Source organism: Theropithecus gelada, chromosome 13, assembly GCF_003255815.1.
Source record: "Theropithecus gelada isolate Dixy chromosome 13, Tgel_1.0, whole genome shotgun sequence".
Taxonomy (NCBI): Eukaryota; Metazoa; Chordata; class Mammalia; order Primates; family Cercopithecidae; genus Theropithecus; species Theropithecus gelada.
Window position 1 is genome coordinate 3,506,768 of NC_037681.1, and position 9,972 is coordinate 3,516,739.

Consider the following 9,972-nt stretch of genomic DNA (forward strand, 5'->3'; position numbering starts at 1 on the left):
CTTCCTTCCTTCCTTCCTTCCTTCCTTCCTTCCTTCCTTCCTTCCTTCCTTCCTTCCTTCTTTTCTTTTCTTTTCTTTTCTTTAAGGAGTCTTGCTCTGTCACCCAGGCTAGAGTGCAGTGGTTAGATCTCAGCTCACTGCAACCTCTGGCTCCCAGGTTCAAGCGATTCTCCTGGCTCAGTCTCCTGAGTAGTTGGGATTACAGGCTTGCGCCAGAGCACTTTGCAACATTTTGTATTTTTGGTAGAGACGAGATTTCGCCATATAGACCAGGCTGCTCTCGAAATCCTGACCTCAGGTGATCCACCTGCCTCAGCTTTCCAAAGTGCTGGTATTACAGGCGTGAGCCACTGCACTCGGCTTTGGACTTTTCTTGATCATTGAAACACACAGGTGTCAGGGAGAAGGGAAATGAGTGCTGGGAGCTGTCTGAGCTCACTCCTCTGCTTTTTCAATCTGGTTTTAAGTCACCTAATCCATCAAAATAAACACAATTTTGCCTCACCAGGCATAGTGGCTTCTCTCATGGTCAACTGATTCAGTGATAGAACAAGTAAGAAAGAATGAATGCACTATTTCTTGTGCTTCTCAACTCAAGCCGATCAAGAGGATGTCTTTGGTGTTCTCATCTCCTAAGCTCACTGTGGGTTTCATCTCCCCTCTGCTGCACTAGCGTCCAAGTGCATGCGATGCTTCAGCAGCATTACTCAAAGCTTCATTCTGAAGTCTGTTGAAGTTAAGAGAAACTTTTACCAGTGGAAATGTCACTGAATAAAAACAGTTCTGAAATTCCTCTAGGTTCCGCATATTCTCTACTTCCTGTCTAAAATATGGAAAAGGAACCCTATTTCCCCTTGATTATCAGATTCTATGACCCCAGCCTACACCATAAGACCCTGTGTTCAAAGTTTGTGCTGTATCATAATGAGAAATAAATGGCCACATGGTTGTCATTTTTTTTCCAATTTAATGCAGTAATTATCATGCCAAATCTTTGAATTAAGAACTATCAACCAGAAACCCCCAGACAAGAGTGAATAAGAACAATGTTTCAATCTTGTCTCTACCCCTAATAAATAGTTATCTTTCAGATTCTCCTGTTCTGTTGATGGGGGTAACAACGTCTTACACATCGGTATTTCAGGGCTCAGCACATCTAGTAAGACAGCGATTTGACATTACAAGGGTATGTATTTTGGCTTTCCCTGACTAGTAATGGGTTTTCTCCTTTCTGTAAGGACAGCTGCCCCTGGACACATGACAAAATCGTGAACATACATTGCTTCACTTTTTTTATTTTTATTTTTATTTTTTTTGCTATATTTAAGTTGCTTATTCCAATGCTAAATGGTGTAAGGATTTCTTGACTTTGATGAAAACACTCAGAAATCTTCCAAGAGATGGTTCTGGCAGAAACATGACTGACAAGAAAGGCAAATGCATATACAGGAAAACAACCACTGTCCTTCGGATGTTGGGTTAGTTCCACTGTACTCACTTAACACGCGTTTTTAGTCTGACCACTGATGTGTGGTATAATGTTAGTGGTTCAGGAGGGGTTATGCTACTTGGCAAGTTGAATGCTCAGAAAAGTCATAGGCATACAAGCCTCATCAACTAAAATTTGTATTTTTGTGCTCATGCATGGATTTCTATGGTTCATGTGACTTCCTTAAAAAGCTGTGAAACATGACTGACTGAAGTCCTAGTATTTGATCCTCTTAATTACTAAAAGCTCGTCCACAGTAATGGAATAGAGATGAATATTCATTTGAGAAGCATTTATTTTTTATCTTGACCTATTTTCCAAGGTGCAATCATAGCTCTTTCAAACAAACTTTGTCTCCAGTCCTTCAGTTTTATTTCTTCTGAGGCCTGATGATCTCTGCAAACCAATAGCCAATGTCACGGAATTGCTGATCTCTCATTGCAAAGTTTACAGTGACTTCGCCCTTGAGGTTTGCCCACTATTGTAACTTCCAGTCTCTCAGGGCGTCCTTGATGACAGCAGTGGTGTGACATCACTACAGCACCCAGTTATGAGATCTCCATCCAGTATGGCATCGTTGGGGACATACGCATGATTGGACTTCCATAGGATGCAATGATTCATTTTTAACATTAGGCAGTTATCCCCATTCAAACCCTTTACCTCTCCACTGAGTTAGAAAAATATTTCAAGGTGTACATATCCATTAGATGAGTGTTTAAAGTGTTTAAAAGTTATAAAGGAAATTTCTGTAGCCAGAGCAGATACTATACCAGGTCTTGGGCACCAGGGTTTTTATGGGGGGAAACTGAAATCACCTTCACAGATTTAATTTTTACATAATTACTTTGTAAATATGCATGTGTTGCCTATAAATGTATATATAAATATACTTAAATAGCCTTATTTAGACATAAATATCTGTACATATAAGTATATGCAGTCAACAATTTTTCAAAAATATAAATGCACCAATATGTATATTATATACATTCAAATATGTACATTTCCCCAAATGATATCAATTTCATGGTTTTTATTAGTAGTAAGCTTCAATGTTTTAAATGTTGTCTTAGTATCTCTGTGCATGAATTAATAAATATTCATATTTATGCCATCTATTTTAATAAAATGCATCTATCTAAATAGGTAGATGTATAAATACTGTATTGGTCAGTTTTTGCACAAAAATTATTGACAATCAACCACTTAAACTCTTAGTGTCTTATTACACTAAAATATTTATTTTCACATTCCTGAATGTTCATTTTAATAATCAATTGACTGATCAAGGCAGGGCTCAGCTGGTTGGTTCGGCTACAGGGAACTGAGCTTGTCTCCAGCCTATGGATTGCATTTATGAGGCCAAGTCTGAAGGACAGTGACTACTCAGGGCAGAATATTCTCATGGCAGATCGCAGGAGTAGACAACATCCCAAACCAAGCTGACTTGGTACAACTAAGTCCAAGAAACTTTAACATCGGCACACACAATTTTAATTGGTTCTTTCACTTGGTAATCACTAAACTTTCAAAAAATGTTTACTCTATTTAAACATCTAGTTATTTGATAATTCCATGGATATATAATTATGATTTTTCAACCTTTGAAATCGTCAAAGTGTTTTCAAATGCAATGTTGCATCAATTTGAAAGTAAAGCTGGGTGTGTTTTCAACATGTAACCTTCCTATGAAATTTTCTTGAACATCCTTATTGAGAAAAACATAAATCTCTTTAGCTAAAATGTCACCTAAAACATAGCTTGTTAAACTTTATAACAGATAAAGATAACAGATAACCACCTGTTATCATGTTAAAATGAAGATTGTCTGTCAGGAAATTTGAGGTGGGCCTGCTACGTGTCATGCAAAACACCCTCTCAGGGATGCTGAGGTGCTGCTGGGTTCTGGGTAATTTTAAGAAGTAAAGGACTTTCATATTAAGGGGAGAAATACTATATCGATGTTTAGGATTTTCTCTTATTGTCTTCCTGTTTGTCAAAGAAGGCTTATTTGATTGTCAAATGGTTGTTATATCTATCTATCTATCTATCCATCTATCTGTCTGTCTATCTATCTATCTATCTATCTATCTATCTATCTATCTATCTATCTATCTATCTATATATATATATATCTGTCTATCTATCTATCTACCTCTCATCTATCTATGTTTTTCATGCGTGTGGATACAGTCTTCCTATGTTGCCCAGTCTGCTGAGACCAACTCAGTCGTGGAGACCCTAACCCAGTGTTGCTAGAGGAATTAATGACATACACACAGAAATATAGAGTGCGGAGTGCAAATCAGGGGGCTGACAGCCTTCAGAACTCAGAGCCACAAACAGAGTTTTACCCTCATATATATTGACAGCAAGCCAGTGATAAACATTGTTTTTATAGACTATAGATTAACTAAAAGCATTCCTTACAGGAAACAAAGGGATGGGCTCTGTCTAGTTATCTGCAGCAGGAACATGTCCTTAAGCATAGATGGCTCATGGTATTGTTTGTGGTTTAGGAACACCTTAGGCGTTTTCCACCCTGGGTGGGACAGGTGTTCCTTGTCCTCATTCTGGTAAACCAACAACCTTCAGCATGGACCTCATAGCCATCACAAGCCTGTCACAGTGCTGCAGGGATTTTTTTTATGGCCAGTTTGGGGGCCGGTTTATGGCCAGATTTGGGCGCCTGTTCCCAACATGTCCCCTTTTGCATTTTTGCAAGATAATAAAAGCAAAAGGGGCTTTATCATGGTAAACTATTTTTCTCAGGAGTCGGGATCTGCATCGCCAACTATACAAAGACAAACACCACTGACTAAAAGCACAATCATCACTGAAATCACAGAGACTCCAAGTGTTTTTATCCATTTTAATGGGTTAATAGCTGCTAATCCATATGCAGCTCCTTCAAGCACTCCGGTTCCTGGCATTAAAGTCATGTGTTTGGGATTCTTTAAATATTTGTTGTTTTAATTTTGCAATATCCAAAGACATGTTTCTAAAGTGTCCTTCTAGATGCTTTTTTATTCTTTCCCGTTCATGTCTGATTCATTATAAGGATGAGGAGTGATACAAAAGTCAGAAGTATTCCAGTTCCATTTTAGCTGCATTCTATATTCCAAACTAGCTACTTGATCTCCTAGCCACATTACAGTTTGTTGGAGATCATTGATTTGATAAACTATCTTTTGGTCTATTTTAGATTGAGAGTTCCAGAGCAGAGTAGAATTCTTTGGTCTGCCATTTATTTACAAAATCTGCTGTTTACACTGATGAATGTCATGCGACTCCAGCTGCCGCAGCAGTAGCTGTAACAGCAATCTGTCCAATAATAACCAAGATTAAAGTAGCAATGAAATGCTGAGAGCATCTCAAAATTTTATGAAGAATTTCTGTAATAATATGTACAGAGGGAGACACTTCCCAATGACGGGAAAACTTCACCAGTACCCATACTCTTTCTTGAGCTCTCACTACTAGGATAGAATGATTAGTATTAAACAAGGAAGAGTTTACACAAGAGAACAATCTACATTCCTAGCAAGTTCCATGATAATTAGGGATGTCCAACTTTAGATTGCCCATTACCAACATAAAAGGAGGACAAACACAACTTTGTATCCAAATTGTATTGTTTTCAACAAAAAAATGTAATTAGGATTATATTGTGATGGCATAGTATATTTTCCTTCCTAAATCTTGATCTTATAAAGAGCCATTAATAGTTTCCTCCAATCCTTATTTTTAGCTCCTACAGCAGGCCATGTCATTTGAGGTTGAGGTACCACTGTACCGCCATGTTTCCAGATAATAGCAACTCTTGCCATACTTCTTATCATTTCTACCATCTGACTGTTTCGTTCAGACCATCTGAACGTGGTGTGGCCATGGCATGCAGACTGAGAGCTGCAATTCAAGCTAAACATCCCCTTGGGGGAATCAATCAACAATGATTCCATAGGAATTCTTGCACCACACCTCTGCCTGTTCTGCAATGCAACCTTCCTAAAGAAGTACGTTCATTTTTTCTGACCAGGTCCAATACTGTTTACAAACAGGTTTTTCAAGGCAGTATGCCTCAATTATAGGAGCAGATTTCTTATGGTAAATACTGAGACCAGAAAGCATGTATAAGTGTGTCATAGAGTGATTACATCCAGGCATTATCGTCAGCCAAGATTGATATTGAGGGGGTAGGCAACTAGTGGCCTTTCCCAAACAGATACGTGGATGTTCTAATCCTAAAGAAATATTCATAACAGTTCCATCCTCATGTGGGTGAGATGGGCCTCTTTTATCTGCAGAACCAAGCACCCAAGAGCTGTCATTAGTGTATACCTCCAGTGGGAGGTCCAGCCAAATTACAGGCCATAGAAGTGGTGGAATAGGGAAATATGTCCAATAAGTATAGTCGTTCTCTGTGTCAGCCCTTGCTGAAGTAATACTCACCGCAATGGTGATTCCTGCTATCACAGCTATCGTTAAATTACTCATTGTGACTGGTTGTCCCACTTTCCTCAGGTTTTCTTCCACCACCTATGACAGGTTCTTGGTCTGTTCCCAAGTGGGTGGTTGTATTCGATGGGTGTTGCTCGTGACACTGAGACTCCTCAGTGTCAGTCTCAACATAGCTGAAATCGGGGGTCCTCGGGTTCCCCCCAGAATCTCTTCTTTGACATCTGGCTCATGATAAAGTTTCAGGTGTCTTGATGGTATCCAAGTTGGCTATTGATTCAGTCCTGGAGAAACACAAGTGTAATCTGTACCCCATGTTATTATTTTACCTATTTCCCAACTTTTTGTTATCAGATCTCTCCACCAAACCAGTTGTTCTGCTTCTGTCTTTGCAGCTGGTTTATGTAGATGCTGTTCAGCTGCTGATAGCATCTGGCCTTTAGGCAGACTCAAAAAATTTAAAGTCAATAATGCTAGATTCAATTGCATATGGGGTGTCCAACAGTCCCTGTTTCCCACCGTTTGCATCTGCAACTGCTGTTTCAGGGAGAGATACATTCTTTCCACTATGGCCTGTACTTGAGAATTATATCGGATACGAGTAATGTGTTTAATATTCCATATAGAGAAAAATGTAGCTAGAGCTTGGCTGGTATACCCTGGGGCATTATCTGTTTTAGTAGAAGATGGAATGGCCATCACTGCAAAGCACAGCAAAAGGTGATGTTTAACACAGGCAGGAGACTCTCCTGATTGGTATGTAGCCCAGACAAAGGAAGAAAATGTGCCCAAATATACATGTACATAAGCTAGTCTCCCAAACAAGGAACACATGTGACGTCCATTTGCCAAAGAGAATTAGGGTATTAGGAAGGGTATTGTCCTCCTCCTGAAGTGATTTTTTTCCCAAGCTCTAATGCACACTCCTCTAAGATGCTCTATGTCATCTTCCTGCATAATCACCTGTGCATCTAAACCAGCCCAGCCACTGATCCCCAAAAGTTGCTCTGCAGTCATATTGATTTGCGGTTGGGCCAGGCATTGTAAGCAGCCTGAGTGGAAGCTTCATCTGCCCACCAAGTTTTAAATTGTAGGAACTGAGCAGGAGATAGACAAGCTCAGGTAAGAGCATCCCAGTCAGGAGGAATCATCCAGCTGGAGACATCAACATTCTGTAACAGTCCCATTACAAAAGGAGAACCTGGTCCATATTGATTAACAGCTTGTTTAAATTCTTCGAGTAATTCAAAAGGAAAAGGCTCAAATGTAGCTATAACACTTCCCTGTTGATCTGAGGGATGTATTCTAACAGGGAACTGTGAAGTCTCTGTGTCACCCTCATGTCTACCTTGCTGGATTCCTGCCTGAATAGAAATGAGAGTGATCGCTCAAGGTGCCTCTTGAACCGTCACTGGAGCAACTACTTTTCACCCAGTGTCCTCCGGAAAAGAAGGATCTGGAGGGTCAGGCTACTCTTTTTCTTCAAACTAATGAGGGGGTGCAGAAAGGGAGGGATAAACCTCTCCCTCTTTTGCCACTTTAGATTTAGCTGGCAAACAAACCTGCTCTGTCAGCTCTTCTGTTACTTTGTTATACTCTCCTTCTTCCTTATCATCAGTGTGAAAAGGTTCCAAGGTGGAACAAACCAGAGCTGACACTTGTCCCATTGTTACCCTGATGCTTCCGAGTTCCCCTTCTTACTCACCACAGGGATTGCTTAAGAGTACTCAGGTGTCCTCCAGCATAGTTATGCTTTCTCCAACCATCACTCTAGCAACCCTTCAACCTGGTTTCAAGCCCCACGTGTGGGCACCACTTTCTGAGACCAGCTCAGTAGTGGAGAACCTAACCCAGTGGCATCAGAGAAATTAAAGACACACACACGGAAATATAGAGTGTGGAGTGGGAATCAAGGGACTGACAGCCTTCAGAGCTGAGAGCCACAGAGTTTTACCTATGTATTTATTGACAGCAAGCCGGTGATAAGCATTGTTTCTATAGACTATAGATTAACTAAAGGCATTCCTTATGGGAAACAAAGGGATGGGCTCTGGCTAGTTATCTGCAGCAGGAACACGTCCTTAAGGCACAGACTGCTCATGCTATTGTTTGTGGTTTAGGAATGCCTTAAGTAGTTTTCCACCCTGGGTGGGCCAGGTGTTCCTTGCCCTCATTCTGGTAAACCAACAACTTTCAGCGTGGGCGTCATAGCCATCACGAGCATGTCACAGTGCTGCAGAGATTTTTTTGTGGTCAGTTTTGGGGACTGTTTATGGCCAGATTTGGGGGCCTCTTCCCAACACCAGTCGAATCTCAAACTCCTGGGATGATGCGATTCTCCTGCCTTAGTCTCTCAAAGTTCTCTGGATTACAGGCATGAGCTACCACACACAGCGTTATAATATGTTTCATACAATATCCTGATTTTTCTGCTTCATCTATGACTTAATGAACTTTTCTTGCTATGAACTCAGACCTGCTGGTAAAACTCAAAAGCACAGTCTAGTGCATTCTGGGACAATCTGTAACAGGAGAAATGTTAAGCCTTGTGGAAAGAGTAACCTAACTGGCCTGTCAGCTGTCAATTTCCCATCACTACTATCACTTCTGGAAGCACATTTTCCAAAGCTCCTTTACTATCTATTGTTTCTTTAGAGTTGGTCAATGAGTTGCCCTCCCATGACACTGGGAAGTCAGAGTGGTGGATTCATGTACACTGACACCTGAAGTAAAACACATGCAGTTAGATGTGGACTGGAGAGTCACCTGGAGATGTGCTGCAGGCAGCTGAGAGCATCAGCACCCCTGCCCTGGGCTTCCCAGACATGTGTGAGGATCATCACACGGTACTCAGCACATACCACCCAGGGCAGGTGCACGCTGGCTTCTGAAGGAGCACCTGAGAATCTCCTGTCTCTAGTACCTGCTTCATAAATGACATACTGTAGGCTTCAGAAAGACTGTGGTTTAGACTCTAATTTAGTCAACTTGAACAGTTTCTCCTTGGAATACTGAGAGTAGCTTCTCTTTTTCTATATGAATTCTAATAATCCCATAACATAGATTCCTCAGGTGGACTTATCTCTCTTCTTTATTCTGCCAGGACAGGCTTTATAACGTCTTTTCTGCTGCGGATGAGGGCAAAAGAGGCTTAGGGTTCAGAGGAGCCTCCCTGGCTCCCCTACAAAAACCTCCCAATGACTTCCAAAACCTGACTGACTTTGAGAAATGCTCTCAGCAAATGGAGGCACCAGGTGGAGCATCTGGAGCAGCCCAGGCTCACACATCTGCTTCCTTGGGGGTTTATATTATGACTTTTAACACTGTGGGAGGGTTACTGTAATGCTGTTGACAGTAATAAGTGGCAAAATCTTCAGGCTGCAGGCTGCTGATGGTGAGAGTGAAATCTGTCCCAGATCCACTGCCGCTGAACCGAGAGGGAATCCCACTTTGCAAACTGGATGCAGCATAGATCAGGAGCTTAGGGGCTTTCCCTGGTTTCTGCTGATACCACGCTGATTCAGCAGCAGGGGAAGTGGAGCCAACTACATCAGTATCAATGGACTTAAGCCCAAGGACTCCAGAGAGTATTTCTCTTGTGAAGTATTAGTTGTCTGCAGAGGAACTAGTGCTTGAGGCATCAAAGAAATGCACAACTAGGAGTGGCCAGATCAAGGTAGTGCAGCCTGTGCACAAACCTCCTGCTGATTTTCCAGGGCACTGGATTTCAGGGAAATGACTACTGAACAGCATGTCCGGACCCAGATATCCAGATTCAGAGAGATACAGCTCTGAATTCAAATGCACTTTTTTTCTGCGTAACTTTGACAGTCATTGTTACTACACTTTGACGTTTCCATTCATTCTACTTCAGCTGATTCTCTATGGTCCTTTCTGCCCCTCATGGCTCTCTCTGAACCTGGGGAAGGCAGCTCAGCCTGCAAATGTGGTGGACCTCATGGCCTGGAATTAGCATACCCTAGGACAGCTATCAATAAGTAATGACAAGGGAGGTAACACAT